General features: G+C 33.6%; 1 protein-coding gene and 1 non-coding gene across 2 annotated transcripts in view; one reads left to right on the top strand and one right to left on the bottom strand.

The window, feature by feature from the left end:
* The window catches only part of CAP (Cbl-associated protein), a 379,584-nt gene that overhangs the window by 52,057 nt on the left and 310,080 nt on the right, over nucleotides 1-17,447 (top strand). The window lies entirely within an intron of this gene.
* Nucleotides 11,730-11,836, bottom strand: LOC117160456 (U6atac minor spliceosomal RNA). Its single transcript, XR_004464794.2, has one exon. It is a non-coding gene; the product is annotated as a U6atac minor spliceosomal RNA (small nuclear RNA).

Here is a 17,447-nt window from a genome sequence, read left to right as displayed (position 1 = left end):
TTTATATATTGCACGTTATTGACGACGTGATGTATTTTGTTTTCATTGTTATGTGCCTTTTTGTTGCGTCTTCTCCCCTGGCTTGTGGTGATTGTTGCATCTTTGTCTCCTGACTTCTTTCGTCTCGTTTCCATATGTGTTGTATTTATTTGTTCTCTTTTGTGAGCCATCAGTATCCTTCGTGTGTCCTGTGAGTATCTCCTCTGTTACATGTTGGCGTTTCTCTGAAATATTTAAATAACTGTAGGTGTCTTTGCGAAGCGCGTCAACGGGAGTCGCAAATTTCCGTTACGATTAGACAATCGACGCCACGAACTGATCGATCCCCTATTTCCATTAGAATAATAGAGGTAGCTTAATGAGTAGAATGCTTGATTAACAATTCAAAGATATTATATATTTCCAACAACTTTGTAGAGAAGCCAGTTACGCTGGTGCGTAAGGTGACTGATCGAAGGGTGGAAACCCAGTAAAGAGACGTTGACTGTTCTAAAGTCGATGAACCAGTGAAGTCCGGTGACGATGCTGTCGCAAAGGAAAACTCTTACTCGGTGGTGATCGCCCAACTACTGATCGCTTGCGCGTGGAATCCCAGGAAACATGGGAAGACCCACGTTTCTCCAATTTTTACTTGATGGGGCGATAGCCATAAGGAACCTCTCGACTCGAAGATATTTTGTGCCAATTGACGGCCTTGACGGTAAATCAAAAAGCCTCGATTTATGACAGTTCCTTAGGATTATTGCGATCCGCTTAATTCTATGTACACAGCTGGTGGCCGCCTCGAACGTAAAGGGTCACCGGACGTAACAGTAAGTGTGTGAAAAGTTTGGTTCCTTTCTTTGTCTGGTTTCTTTTGCCTCCGTGGCTTCTTGGTCAGTGGTACAGGATTGGAATTGTGGCGGATCGGTATCAACAGGACGCCGACAGGTCGAGGCATCAACGTGGCGCAACACCTTCCGGGCGACCCGCGGGTACCAACCGCCAACACTAGAGGGCTACGACGACAACGAGTCTGTCTGTCTAACTCGCTAGCGGTCGAATATACGAGCGATTGATACAAATACCGCACCTAGCGAGACTCCCTCTACGTCTAAGGCAGGGACTACCGGGCATAGCCTTACTGACGAGTCCACCGGTAGTCCCGGGACGAAACGCACACTCTCCTTCCATTCGCCTCACGTCTGCAATTTGTATTTGGAAGAATTTTACAATGGGATAACTCGACGTTGAAAACCGTCAAATATATTTTAAAATATCAGGTGGTATGGTGAAATAGGTACCGAAGGTACACTCAAATACGTTCAACAACCAATAACGTTTATTAGATTCTATCACTCGATAGCAATGAACGATTAACAACGGTTGAATGACGATTAACAATTAACTACGGTTGACGCTTGACGACGATTGACAACAGCGACGATCGACCGATCTGCCGAAAATAGCCGACTCGTTTCTCTTCACCATTCGCGCGTCACGGCTCGGGGTAGAATGTCCTTTTTGTTCCAGATCGAACGGATTCTTCCCTTCGTTGCCCATCGATATCCCCACTAGAGTGCGTTCATTAGATGTGTCGCAGCGGTTGGCGCGTGTATGCCCTTCTGAGAATTCGGCGGAAGAAGCGTGAAGATATCGATGGCACATTGGACACGTCGGTCTTTTACGTCGCGCTTTCACGGCGTAGCGCTTTGTATGACGAAGCCGTTGGGAAGTTGCGTGACACGTGCCGTCACAAATATTTAACAAATACATAGAATGTTCGCTAAGACGCTTGGTACTAACGAATTCGCTAAAGACTGTGTATAGATCGCTAATAAGATCGCTCGAGACTCAGGCTGATAAACTGCTCGGCTTACGATCGCGTTCGTTTATTTATACTGGTCGGGGAGAGCGGGAAAATTCAAAATATCTTCGTTCGACGGTTGCACGTAGCGGCAACATTGTTTTGCCCGGAGTTTATTTATTATTACATCGCGTGTTTCCTAACGATATCGATACCCCGAGGCAAAACAACAACACGATTCGAATTGTCTTCCAGCTCATATCTCGCTACATTTCCATTTATCGCGTTTCGTTCTCTCCACAGACGCCCTGTGTACTCGAGAATTTTCCAACAAAATTTTTTCCACGAATCAACTACTGCCTCGAATACGCGCATACCTCTCTATCCGTTTGATCTCTCTCATCCACTGCCACTCTCGGACAGCTTGCTCAATGTGCTGTCTTGCTCTTTTATTGATAATGAATAGAGCAACGTCACACGCGTAGGGACACGCGTTTCCAAGAACAATCGCCAGCAGGGAGGATACATATGCTTTCAATTTCAACGAGCAAAGGGGCAAATGGTCGCTAATAGCATTTTGATGAGCCTCTTTTCTTCTCTGTCTCGCACTGCACCATTCTCTCGAATAATCACTGTCTCTCGGTTCTCTTTCTCTTAGTTTCTCCATGCATTGTCAGTGCGTGTTTCGTGTGCATTCCGAGTGCAAGGAGGGGCCATGCTTAGTTCATTGATCATTCGGTAAATCGGTGACTCATGTGCAAGCCGGCATGCGTCTGCCCCTTTCTTTGCTTCGTTTTACTACTTCGCCCCTTTCAAAATGAAACGCTCGTTCGATCGTTACGCCCGCATAACGCGAAGCGTAGAAAACACGCGTCTATGCCTTGCCCTCTCGATAGTTGGCGTTGTAGAGCGGACCGTTGCTCAGGGCCGCCTGTACGTAGTCGTGGCACCCTGTGGTTCAGGATATTCTGGAGAAAATACAGAGGCGAAAATATATTAGGTTGTCCGAAAAGTTTCTTTCGTTTCATAAGGCGATAATTGATGAATAACAATTTCTGTTTTGTATTATTTCATTGAATTAGGTATGATCCATTTCGTTCTAATTCTATTATTATGTTCGTGCATAATTCAATAAACTATATAAAACAAAGAATATTGTGCGTCTATCATTTCCTTATAAAACGAAAGAAACTTTTCGGACAAGCCAATATATATAGAAACAACTTTTATAATTATAATACTATAATATAATACTAATTATAAATAAAAACATACACACACACATATCCATATTGTATATTGTATATATATACATATGTCATTTTATATATTATTTATTTTTATATATATTTTTATATACAGGGTGGTTGGTAACTGGTGGTACAAGCGGAAGGGGGTGATTCTACGCGAGAAAAAAAGTCGAAAATATGGAATAGACATTTTTTTTTTTAATTTTTCCATCGAGACAACGATCTACAGTGAGATCCGTTATACCGAGACGTGATAAAATGCACGCGTACCGAGCGAAAATTCAAAGTCGATTTTCTCGAAAACAAAGCCTCGAACGAAAAATTTTTATTCTATATTTTCGACTTCTTTTTTCGCATAGAATTACCCCCTTTCCGCTTGTACCACCAGTTACCAACCACCCTGTATATTTTATATTTATTTTATATATACATATGTCATATAGATAGAGGAATTAAATTGAGAAGAGGGAAGAGCTTTTTTTCAAGAATAGACCAAATAACGTTATAGTGCATAGTGTAATATATTCAAGTTTAAAAAATGGTACATGTAGTTCCATTTATAATGGGATTCTACGTTCCCATGGGATTTAGACGAGTCAGAAAAATTGTAACGATGTAAACACAATATAACACATTTTTCTAAAAGGTACTTTGGAACGTGTTGTGTAATTAGTCTATCAAAGATTTATCTGAATTAGTAAGAATTTTGAAATCTACAAGTAGTTGCGATTAGGAGATAAAGGAAAAGCTATTTTCTTTTAGGATATTTAGTGTTATCACTCTCAGATTATTAAATATATTCGTCGATGTTTATTTAATATGTTTATGATTTGTAACTTATGACTTTATAAAATTCCATTAATAATTATAATTCGATTGTACAAGAGTTTAGTAGAAATTAAATATGTTTTATCTTTTTTGCTATTTAATTATTTTATTATAAATCTGCCATTTCATTTGTATCACGTAATTTATAATATTAAGTAGAGTAAACGACGATATTGGCTGACGGTATTTATATGTATAATTTATAGCTATCTACGGTTCCCACTTGACACAAATGTGACGCGGATTAAAAATCATGAAATTGTAGAGAAAAATTGCATAACAATTGATATCGAACAAATACCTACAGTTTTACAATATACAGATACAGTCTCCGTGCACCCTTTAAAACAATAACTTTGTATAACTTAATTAACTAACTTAAAATTGCACCAAACGAATCAAGTTTTTTCGAGAAGTTAAAAAAATTAGTTCATAAAATTTTGTGAAAATAGAAATTGGTAGGTATGACGACGAAAAAAGTAAAACTCACTTTTATAAAAATAAAAGTTTTATCTGCGCTTACAATGAAAATTTGAACAACACACTTTGAACATGTATGTCAGTTAGATACATGCCGAAAATTTCATAAAAATCAGTTAACGTTACTGTAAACTACGAGCGATTAAAAATAGTGAATTTTTCAGTTTTTCATAACTTTCAGCTTACGACTGTAAAAATAAATTTCAAATATCAAAATAAATTTTGATGTCTGTCGCTTGTGTTTGTACCAACCGGTTTCGGTGAATTTTTCACCATGTAATTGACATATGTTTACAAAACGTACTTTCTAAATTTTCACTATAAGCTCGGGAAAAAAGTTATATAACGTGATCTTTAGTACTTGCATCACCATTCCTATCAATTTCAATTTTCTAAACATTTTTTTCCCGCATCGTCTAGTTAAAACAATCCTTGCAATTTCTCGAAAAAGCTCAAGTCGTTTGGTTCAATTTTTAAAAAGTTACTCTACTTCAAAGGGTGTTTTTCGACTGACCATGTGACATTTCTACATATTACAAGGCTAATATAAGCGATTCGTATAAACATCTTCAGATTTATAACGGCAGAAAATTGTTTATAAATGGAATAAAATTTAGCTACCATTAGTTTTCGATTGTAACTTTATGATTACTTTTTGACGATGGGGAGAATAATATTTCTACGCCATTGACGTTGTTATCATCGTATCAAAAAGCTATTTATGCTGTATTTGAGGAAAATGCGTAAGAATGTTATGATATGCGTGATTTTTCGTTTTACAATTTTTATTCGTAACATTACATTAAAGTTTTACTTGAAGCGTTGAGAGGTTGTTTATCTGTTAAAACTACAATGAAATTAGAATATAAAAATGTAAAACTCAAAAATTTTGAGTAGACTTGCCAAGTCTAAATTAATTTGTCGATTTAGATACAATTTATATAGGTGAAATATAATTGGACGGAAGTACAGTTTTGTGAAGCTATCATTTTTCCACTTGTACAGAATTTTAACTTTGCTTTACAAGATTGAACATTTATTGTTATTAAACCACATGAAAGTTATCTTTGTAACTTATTCCTCGTATTTTTATTCCTTTGTGTCTTAAAAATTTATTGAGAAATCTACAAATAATAGTTTTCTGAAATCTTTTATAAATGATAATTATGTATTTGTGAGTTTATTTATTTGAGAAATTATTCTGATCAATAATTTCGAGAAACTTACAATCAAAACGTGATAATAAGAATACTAGCTGAAGCATCTTTGCTCCTTTCTGGCGTCGAAAATAATAATGGTAACTACATATTGGTATAATATAAATAGTTGTTGTATTGCTATTTACTAGCCTGATGATTTAGGATTATTTAAATTTTTTACATGTACATAGAGTTTATAATAAAGATGAAAGTTTAGGTGTAAAATTAGCCTTATCGTTAAGATTTCTAATTTGGTTTAAAAGTTTAAAAAGAAAATGGAGCTCTATGTTTTACAAGTATTATAATGTTTTGTTCTGAGTGTTACAGTTTTTGCAAACATATTATGTTATTTGAGTAATATTTACATATACCAAATGTGTGTCCTGTCCTGTATAGTTAAGCGTCGTGTTTAAAGAAATTGGATAGTCAGATGCTTGCCGGGTACGATCAGCGCATACTGGGGCCATTTTACAAGACCACGTTATGTGTCCGGTACTTTATGGTTAAAAACCTTATGAACGTATCAGAAAAATTTGCTTGCTTAACTTGTGTTTAAAGAAATTAGAAATGAAGTTAGTGTACATATGCGCGGGACAATTAAAATAAATAAAATACATGATAAATAAAATAAATGAAACTACATGAAATCAGTTGAAACATTTTTAAAACATTGTTGAAAATACTTCTGAAAGGTTAAATAACGTTGTAAAAATAAATTTAGTCGAGAAATTTTCCAAGGTTTGAAAAACAGCGTAACGGATTATTAAAGAAATTAAAACGTTGAATTTATGTGAATTACACGAATGAATTACATATTTGAAATAATGAAAATACAGATCGCATATGGAGTCGGAAATTTAAGACATAAAAATCCTACTTCTCATTTATTTCGTATTAATTTGCATTTTGCTTTATGGAAATATGGAAAAATATTCAAATATAATATAGTACGATTTATTAGGAATTAAATAAAAGTCGGAGGAAATGAAAATAAATTTTAATAAATACAATGATCTTCAGATACTTATTTTCATTTAATTTATGTAAAATTATCAACTATCTGTGATGAAGTATTGTGATATACCTTAAAATATGTTTACACTATCACATACATGTTTTATTCTAAATTTTCTGAAATACCATACTCATCGTTTTGCGTGTGGAAGGCTATTTAGTTGCACAAGATATTTAATCAAATATATTCAATCGTCAAGTAGAATTTCTAATTTTAAGCATTTAAAAGTCATTTGTTATTTTAACACTGTATAAATGATTACAGAAAACATCGTTGAATTAAAAAAGGAATAAAATTTGCCTGGACGGATATTGAAATGAAACTTCAAATAAGGTAGTGGATAGTGTGTATTTAATAGATTAATAGAATTAATTAAAAAAGAGAGAAATTCGTTAAATATTGAACGAAAACATAACAAAATTGACACTGGGTTTATATTTTTTCACAGAATATAATTTCACAGAACAAGATATAATTTCAGGAGAAAATTTAATTTTTTGCAGACTTCAAAAGAATACAATTTTTGTTTGTTATATCTTCCGTTTTGTCTTTCATTATAAAATGTTATTATATAACCGATTTTGTCAATTTTTCTTTGAATATCATGAAAAATCAAAAAGTGGCGTTGAATTTATAATTATTCACACCACTGTACAATGCCAAAACACGAGAACAGAAAGAGGCTATTGAATTACATTTAAAAATAGATTATAAGTCAATAAAGATTCATTTACATAAATTAATTACAAAGAAGGTTTGAAAACATGATAAATCTTTATGAAGGAAAACAATATTTTTATTGAAATTGTTTGCAAATAAGCATGCATTAATAAAGCAATTGACTATAATTTATTGTACTTCAGTTTATTATCATTAGAATGCAAATTTTTATACATTTATAAGGAAAAAGGCAAAATGCACAGAATACACATAGTATGCGAAAATATATAAAATATTCGAAATATAGTATTCGTTCTAAGATTTGACGAGGCGAGCGATTTTCTACTTATTTATTTAAACATTTATTTAAACTCCATAAACAAATCTCGTACGATATATTTCAAAACGTATATCGTACGATATATTTCAAGACGTATGAAACAGTGAAAAATATACCTAAATACTAGAAAAAATAGAGCGATCGGAATTTCGGTCTTCTTGTCTCGAAATTTTCGTTGGCTTGTTCGTACGGGCCTGAGGGTCCCGTATGCTTCGACTGCGCGTAACGAGCAGTTGTCGAGGTTCCCTGAGTTGGGCCAGTGGCAGCAGTTGCTGACTCTCCAGTACAATCACCGAGCGTATCCTTCGCGCGCTGAGTAGCAATAGTAACGCTTTGAAACGTGCACGTGTTTTCTCACTCGTGTGATCAAGAAAACCTCTCAAAATACTCGTTAACATAATTTTCTATCATAATCTCGCGACTGAATGTTAGTCGTATAGTGAATAGTGTGTTTATAATCGACGATATCCTATTCGTCCTGGTTAGTTCGTTATCGTGTTGCAAGGCGGCGTCACTTCAAACTGATTATTCGCGCGTTCGTTTCTCGTGATAAATACCGCGATACGAGGATTTAATCGAGTAATATTCAGTTATCGCAATATATTTTCATTTCACGGAAATCGGCATTCTCGCGGAGAAAGTCATACAGAGTAAGCGTTAAAATCACACTCTGACAGTTAAATAGAAAATTGACGCCCAACTGTCCAGCAGTTTGCGTTTCATTGTAATTTCCCATTAGTTCTAAACTATTTTTATTTTTCACTTTATTATTATTCAACTAATTTCTTTATGTATGGTTAAATTCTTCCCAAATCTCATGTTTAAACTATTTTTCGTTTCATCTTTCACTCTATAACCCCAGTGTCGATTAACTCTAAATTGACTGAACAGTGTATAATGGAGTGTTGATGTGAGTGCAAGTTCAAGGGATACGTACAACGAGGAAAGATTTCACGAGATAACAAGAAATTCTTGAGCGATGGTTCATATGAGCTACGCGCAATGGGCTTGCCTGCCCAGCACTTATCGGAACAAGGTTCGTACATTTGTTTTAACGTGCTTTTTTCTCCAATCTAGTTGCCAGAATAGTTTATCAATGCCGCGCGCATACATCGTCGCGCGTAATATTTCTTCGTTACACGTTCGTTTGGAATGTTTGCGATTCACATGAAACATTTTTTTTTTTTTTTTTTATTTGGTAAACTTTTTACAATCACTTCTCTTTGAGAATTATAAATAAATTATTTTGGCGTGGTACCGTAACTTGGATTATAAGAGTTTATAGTATGTTTGATTCTAATTGAATCTAATGCTTCAATCTAGAGGGTGTTGTCTTTTTAGCCTGCGAATCTGATCCTAGTACCTACCTAGGAAGGACACCTAGTATAAATTTATTGCACAGAATATGGTATAATTAATAATGCAATTGGTAAACGGATGTAATTAGATGATATCGATTATAAAGATTTTGTAAGTTTTACTGAATATTTTTCAGGATAGAGCATGATGATAAGAATCAAGATCTATGTGTATGTAATGCAATTTGTACTTGCGCTGACATGGAAAAAAGAATAGACAATATAAGATAATATTTTTTCGTTTGAAGCTTCATTATCCAAGACAATTAGGTCTGAACTTTATACTTTATGTAAAGTATAACATATTTTGCTTAATTAATTAATTTTCCTTTTTTGGGTTTTGGTGGTTGTTTAACTCTTATATTATATCAGTTACTGAATTTGGATATACATGAAACATTGCCGTGAAAGATCATCCATCGGCTGGAGCTGTGCCCCGGATGTTGATAGGTTAATATCCAGTGAATTTTGCTAGAAGTGCGTACATTCCACACTTATTTGCTTGATTCAGATGGAGCTCGCGTCAGTGTAAATTCGTAATCGCGTTCCGTCCAATGATGTTTGAACTTTGCGAAGCGCGAAAAATCGTTTTGCTTGTTCCATTGATACAATACGACGGATAGATTAGTTTTACGAAGAATTACCGATGTTTATTTGCCGTGATATCATTCTTACGAGTGAAACACTTGATAATGTGGTTCAAAGCGCTGCTTATTTTTTGCTTGTCAAACGTTACCTGCCTTGTCATTTTGTTTTCTAATTTCAATTTATTTCTGCTTTATGAGAACTGTTAGATTTCGAGGGATAAGAAAGTTGCATATTTCTGTTTCATTAAATACTAGGTGATTGCATGATGATAATTTAGAGCAAAGTACCTACATGTTTTTGTGCATTTACGGAGACGAACGATATTTAAATAAACGAGGCTGAAATATTGAAAATTTTTCATGAATTTTAAGAAACGGAGAGAGTTATATGCGTTTAAAAAACCGGACTGTTCCATCATGCCATTATATATATAATTAGATTATTATATATTTTATTTATTATATTATATTATATATTATGATTATTATATACTATATATTACACATTATATATTATAATTATAATTAATTATATATATAATTAGTCGCTAATATACAAAATGCGATAAACAAAATAGAAAAGTTGTTGATTCTATTCATTTGAAGTTTTATTGTATTCTATTTACTGTGTGTATGTGTGCACTGCTTTTATAGTATAAATTAATATCTTTATCTTTATTGATTTTTCCCTTATGCTTGGAAAAAAGATTAGATATAGTCTTAAAAAAATTTGCTATCTCTTTTCTTTTCAAATTGTTTCTTGGTTTCTTGTGAACATTTTTTTAATTACAGTAGTAAGGGGATTTTTTATACATTTTCTACTTCCTCCTTTTTATAACAACTTTGGAACTGAAAACATATTATTCGTAACTAAATCTTTTGCTTCTAGAAAACATTCTTAATGAATGTAATCTTTCATTAAATTTTCAATTAAATAGGAAATGAAAAGCTGATCGATATTTGTAACTTCATATTATACCAATCATTTATTTTATTATTTAAATTTTGCATTTTATTAATTGAGCAAAGCATTTTTTAATTTCTCTCATTTTTACGTTCATCGACTTGGTGTTCTGCTCTTCTCTTAAAAAATTTCTCGAAAACTTCGGTTATAGCTTCTTTCACCATTGCTACTTCAAAAACATTATGTATATTTATTTGCGTACGCCATACAATTGTTTTTGGTTTACAAGAATCCGTATTATGGTTTAAATTAGTCAAATTTAATATATTAATTTAGGAATTTATATTTAAAAACAGTTGTTTGATGCAGCCTGAAATTATGCAGCATATTTTTTAATAATCTTATATTATAGTTTCTCTTTCTTTTTAAATAAAATAGAAATAATTATGAGTAAGATAAAATTGATAAATGATCCAAATTAATTAGGAATTTAGGAATTTATATTTAAAACGAACGAGTTTTAAGTGTTGCGTCGGGCGTTTAGATACTACGTGACTTTGTAACGATTTCCATAAACAACTGTATAACATGTACCTTTTTTAGCGTGTATTCACAAAACAGCTTTAATATAACAATAACTATATAATAATATAATATAATAATAATAATAACATAAACGTGTGATATTGACTGAAATGCCGCAGATCAATAAAATATTAGTTATAACGAATCCAATCCAATGGCTTTAAAATTCGAGTACTCGCAGAGTATAATTTCTTATATTTAATTACAATATTTGCATTGATTCTTTTATGCTTTCTTAGGGCATACGAAAATTACGTTGATGAAATAAAATAAATAAATGAGATAAAAAAACATGAAATAATATAAAAGGTAATAAAGTAATATGTGATAATATAAATAAAATAAAACAAAATAATTAATTAACCAATTTACAAATAGAAACTTTCGAAAAAATTCAAAGAAATATGTTTACTGAAATTGATGCAGAATGTCGGTAGGCGCCACTTTCTAACCACCAGTATGTATCCAAGTTTTGCCTGTGATTATATTTCGCAGGTTTGGAATTTGATAATTGATAGTGTAAATTTTGTCAGTTGCATATCAAATTTTTTTATCTATTTCGTTTTTGATTACATGATGTCAATGGATCAAACATCTAGATTCGCGTCTAATATATCGTTCGAAATCCAATGCTCAAAAGGATGTAAAGATCATTTGTCACAAAGAAAGTTTGATAAAGATTATTCGCCAGTGAGAAAAAATTATTAGCACCTGCGTTTTTCGGAAGCGGTCCTTCCAAAAAGATCTGCCAAGTGCCGCCGAAAGGCGACAGTGCCTTACCATCTATATATGTGTTCTACCCTTATTTAATAGAGTGTTAAACGTCTCTCCTCTCATACTACAAAAAAAAATTTTTTTTTTTACGTGGAGGAAATCTTCATAGACACCTTACCACCCTTGGCACAGGTGGGCAGAAGGTAGTGCCGGATTCTTACCGGCTAAAACCTCCACGGGCAAGACGACAGTAGACCAGTGTTGTGCGAGTTGATCGTCGGGCCCCTGTGTGCTTAACACGAAGCACGTTTAACCAAGTACATCCCACAGCACACGCAAGGGTGGGGCTTGGCCGCTTGCCTGTTGTATTCTTCTAATAAATGTTGTATGTTTCTTGTAATAAGAAACTTTCTCAGTCCGCTGCTAATAATTTGTGCTCCTCTGTATGCCGAGCTGATTGGAAAGTATTTGATTCTTAATGTGGCAATTTCTCATAGCCCTCTCAAAATACAAGTAGTGAAGGCAAATAATTCCCTTAATTAAATCATTGTTTGGATTAAATCATTATTATTAAATCTATTGCGAAGCTCTTAATAATATATTTTTGCTGCTGTTATATTTCTTGTAGTAAGAGAAGGCCGTTCTAAAAGAATTCCTGCCTCTTCTAATGCACTTATTTTCAAGATGCCTAGCCTTGCGTTTTCCATCGCATTGGCAGAGATTTTATAACGTATGTGATTAGCATAAGTTATAAATAGGTCTAATTAATAATTTGTAACAGAAGATTTTAAGCTCAAGATTTAAGTCCGATGCAAACGATCGAATTTGCAACAAACGACCGCAACGGCAATGGGTTGAAAGAACAAGAAAATACATATGTATGCATCCTTCTTTTTTGAAACAGAAGAACTTTATTTATTTCTTTGCTTTTCCAACGGCACTGGAACGATGTCTTAGGATAAAATATCGCTCATCTGCATCGACCCTTAAGATACACGAATAAAAGGGGTTTTTATTAGCCAACATAGCCCTACATTTCCGTTAGCGGAATTTTCACATGTTTATTACAAGTTGTATGTGTATTAATACAAGCGACGGGTGTGTATATCGCAACTGGTACCACTATGCGATTGGCCCAGACAGACGATATAAATGTCGTCCATTTGATTCGGGTTTAAGAGTGCTTCAAACGCAGCTGCGTACGACCGTCGTCGTTGACCGACGGTTCGGTTGAAGAAATCCGACGTTAAATTGGGTGAGTGGCGCCGAGCGACTTCTCCAACCATCTAGAACTTAGAATTTTTTTTTTATTATTTAATTTGTACCTTACAATTTGTCCAGCTGAACATTTGGTAAATTTTTCTAACCTAATTGCTAAATAACATGTGGATGGCTACTCCCAGCGGGATACCATCTTCGAGTTTGACTATTATGTTTCTTTAGTGAGGTCAGTGGGCTGTTTTCCTCTTAGTCTTCTTTCTATCAGAGTTTTGATCGCTTCGGCAGCCACCTGGTTTGGACGTGTTGCCGTTCTTTCCTTGCATTTTTTTGCGTATCTACCGATTTCTTCTTCGACCATTGGTATTTTTAAGTCTGCGTATATTCTCGTTTCTGACATACCATGGGACGTTGACTATTGTTCTCAGTATCTTCGATTGTAGCGACTCTAGTTTATTTATGTGGCTCGTTGCTGCTGTCCCCAATAGCGGTATTCCGTACGTCCAAATTGGTTTTATTATCGTTTTATAGATTTTAAGCTTATTTCCTATGCCGAGTTTAGAGTTTCGACTAGTTAGCCAATACATCTGTCTTCTTTTATTTCTCAAATCGCCACTCGTCGAGTAAAGTAAAATCATCCTTGTATTCGCATTCCGGTTTCCAAATTTTTGTTCTGGTTTGTTCTAGAGGTGTAGATATGTGTTTCAAATAACATTTTACTATATGCTATTATACATAAAATAAAAAAATTCACTTATTTGGAGATTATTTCTGGAATCTTTCAAGACAAATCACTATTTTTTTGGAAGAATGTAGGACAAACGTAGAATTTGATACTTTGACAAATTGAAGTGGCAACAAATATTCGAAGTTTAAGAAGTGGTGCACTATTTTTATACAGGTTACCGAATTTACCCGCACAGATAACAGCTTTATTCTCTCTTCCTCTTCTCCGCCTCTTCTCAGTATGTACTCCAATTTATCTATCCTCTTTCTTCTTTGCTTCCTTTTTTTTAATTATATTAAAAATAATTAGCATTGATCTGTCAAATTTAGGTTGAGCTAGTTTAGTTTATATAAAAATACAGCCACCTCGATACTCGGATGAAGTGTAAGGAAACTAAATGTAATTAAACCTTTTTATGAATATCTCGTAAATAGAAATCGAGTTGCGGTTACATTTATAGGTCAAAAATTGTTCAAAATGTTGGCGTTGACAATATATTTCAAGCTTATTGAAATCGGTAAGGTGTCCGCTGTTCTATTTATATAATTGTCCAGGCTATCTCGACCATAGCCTCGTACTTATGTATTGGGTTGGCTATTAAGTGATTGCGGATTTTGTCATTAGGTAGTAATGACCTTAAACATCGCTTAGTTGCCAATCCAATACGTCCCGAAATGGACCAATCGCATATTACTGTTAGGTTGTCCGAGAAGTTTCTTTCGTTTTACAAGGAAATAATGGACGCACAATGTTTTTTGTTTTATATTAGTTTATTGAATTATGCACGAACATAATAATAGAAATATAACGAAATGGATCATACCTAATTCAATAAAATAATATAAAATAGAAATTGTTGTTTACCTTACGAAACGAAAGAAACTTTTTCCACGACCTAATACCGTTGTACTGATGTGACTTTCATGATACTATCGATTGTTATATTAAGTTTCATCTTTGCGAAAATAAGTGCAACCTGATGTTATTTTTTCGAATTTTTTAAAGGCTTATTATGACCTTCTCCATCAAAAAACCATAGCCATACTTTTTATTCCTTCTTAAACACTGATAATTCTCCCTAAATAACTTTAAAATTTGCGTGTGAAAATAAATGAATAAAAATCAAATGACCAATGTCACTGACTCTCTAATCATAGGTAGTTTCATAAAAGGTGGACGAAAGCACAACTCGCTCAACCTTTTTTTCTTACAGTAGTAAATGAGAAAGTCTGAAACTAGCGGTTGATGCGTTAACCGAGTGTTCTTTCGTGAATCGACCGACTACGTTCTCACAATCGTTTAATTACGAGAGACTTCTCCTGTCTGCACTCCATGTCACATCGCGTTCAGCTTTACGCTCGAGGAGAAAGCATTTGTTGCTTGGATGTTGCAAGCCACACTTATTTCTTCCCTGTAATTCCTTCGTAATTACATCACGAAATTGCATAAGTGAAACGTTTGTGGTATTTTCATAATGTTGTGCTTTTCGATGCCACTAAGGCAATTTGTTTCTTTTAAACTTCTTTCTTTCTTTTATAACAGGCAGTATATGTTTTTTTAAGAAATGAACTAAACCTAACTCAAAGATATATATATGTCGGAGATGAAAGGACATCGGGGCCTTGCTTTTGCAATTTTTGGGAAGATCCCCAATACTTTAGTCTAAACTTTGTATCATAGCTGTGCTTAAATAATAAAACTTAGAAGTAGTTGTTTATGATTTAAGCGGATTATGTTTGCTCGAGATTTGTAACAGTGGGTTTGGACTCGAGGTGACACAACTGGTCGCTAAACGTAGCCACGGTCACGGGAGGGCGTTTTTACCTAACAAAGGTATGCAGTAGTTGTATAGCTCTCCCTAAAAATATAGTTGACCCGAGAGGTACAGAGAAGAGTATATAAGTGCAGTTACACTTGAATTGTGGACAAGTAAGTTGTGTTCGACTTAGACTTTGGAAGAAAGCGCATTCTGTTACCCCGTTGACCGCGGATTCGTTGTTGGACCTAGGATCATTGTCATTAGCTTCTCGAGTGTCTGATTACCGCGGTTACTTGTCAAATTCTGCAATAGTCGTATTTGCACTAGTCAGTGTCTTCTCTATTGCATAGCGACAATGTGTAGTCCAAATGAGGATTCGTTTCACGCCTCTAACTCTAACCATATTGTGAACCCGACATATATATTAGAGAATTTATCATTTTGAATGATAAAACGACACTAGTCTTGTTAAACCCTAAACTAAATATATATATAGGTTATTGGGCACTAGATATCATAACGCTGATTAAATTGTTTTAAATCATGGCTTCGTTCAGCAGCAAATTTAGAAGCAAAGCAGCTTGCAAAGTAGCATTGGGCGATCTAATTACAGTGGTCTAAGAGAGCAATTCGATCGTCTTGTAAAGAACAAGCTGAACAGCCCGTACAGAAACGTGTTCTACGTATTTTAACGTGTAGACAGAGTCAGGTTTTATAATTCACACGCGTAATCAAAGCTTGAGATCATTTCATGTTACATCGTCAGCAGATACATCGTAGAGCACGTGTTTCTACTATTGGAAAACACGCTTTTTTTGCAGACTTGCCATTTTTTGTTGGAATAAAAAATGATAACATTTTGGTATAAGTACATGTTAAAAACACGATATAATTTTTCTCTGGGTCTCTTATTACACATTTTTCTTCCTTATCGCACTGTTATTACATTGACACGCCAAATAATATGTCATTGGTCATCGCATTCGTATAACTTGCACGTAACTGAAGAACACATACGGAGGTTGTTTTGGTTAATTTTTTATTTTTAAATTATGTAGTGGCTACATTCGAAAAAATTAAAGCCATAAATCTATGGAAGTGTACAAGCAATCAAGGATATATTTAATATTATAATAATCGACATTTTTGAAGTGTTCAATAGGTGCAAAAATGCGCATGTGATCTCATAATCAAATACGATTTATCATTAGGACTTACCATTTTTAGAAAACAAAATTCATGTATTGCAAAAAGATGACATAAATGATAATCGATTCCAATGTAAATTAAAAAACAGTGTTTGCAACATCTTTAATATGCATAGCTACATATACTATGTATAGCTAATTAGACTTAAATCAATTTAATGAAAATAAGTATATGTAATTGTGCTCCTGACCTAATAAATGTATTTCGTAATTTTACAAAAAATATATTGCAAAAACAAATAAAAAGTTTGAGATAACGATGAATTTGATGAATGTAATAGGATTAGTGTAAAAAATAAAGTTGTATAAATGTTTAGAGTTTTATACAGATTTTGTAGAAATAATATATAAATAAATTACTCATTGTTTATTTCTATTTTTTTGCGTTATGTTATGTAAAATTGAAAAGTTTGCGGTAATAGTGACACAATTGTTATTAAATAACAGGCAACAGTTTTAAAAAATAATATCTTTTGAATAAGACCTCGGATCAACGAAAATGAGTTACACGACTTTTTCAGGTTGAAATACTTCTTGTGGTAAAGACTATACCAAATTACATACTCTTTCGTGATCCTTATCACGTACGATATCAACCGTAAGATAATTTATATAATAATAATTTAATGTAAATTAAATTATTTTAATATCATACTTTAGATCTTAAGAAAATATCCATTAACATAACACTGATATTGAACGTATTAAAAATATTAAATCCACGATAAACGTTCCTTCCAAATTTAAATGAATTAACAATTTTATGTGCTTGACTAGATTGACCGCGTAGTATGGAAGTATATGTGTGCGTGGCGCCTCGAAAACAAAG

The sequence above is a fragment of the Bombus vancouverensis genome, chromosome 18 (assembly GCF_051014615.1).
Source record: "Bombus vancouverensis nearcticus chromosome 18, iyBomVanc1_principal, whole genome shotgun sequence".
In the NCBI taxonomy this organism is placed as follows: Eukaryota; Metazoa; Arthropoda; class Insecta; order Hymenoptera; family Apidae; genus Bombus; species Bombus vancouverensis.
This window is presented reverse-complemented; position numbering and strand designations above follow the sequence as displayed.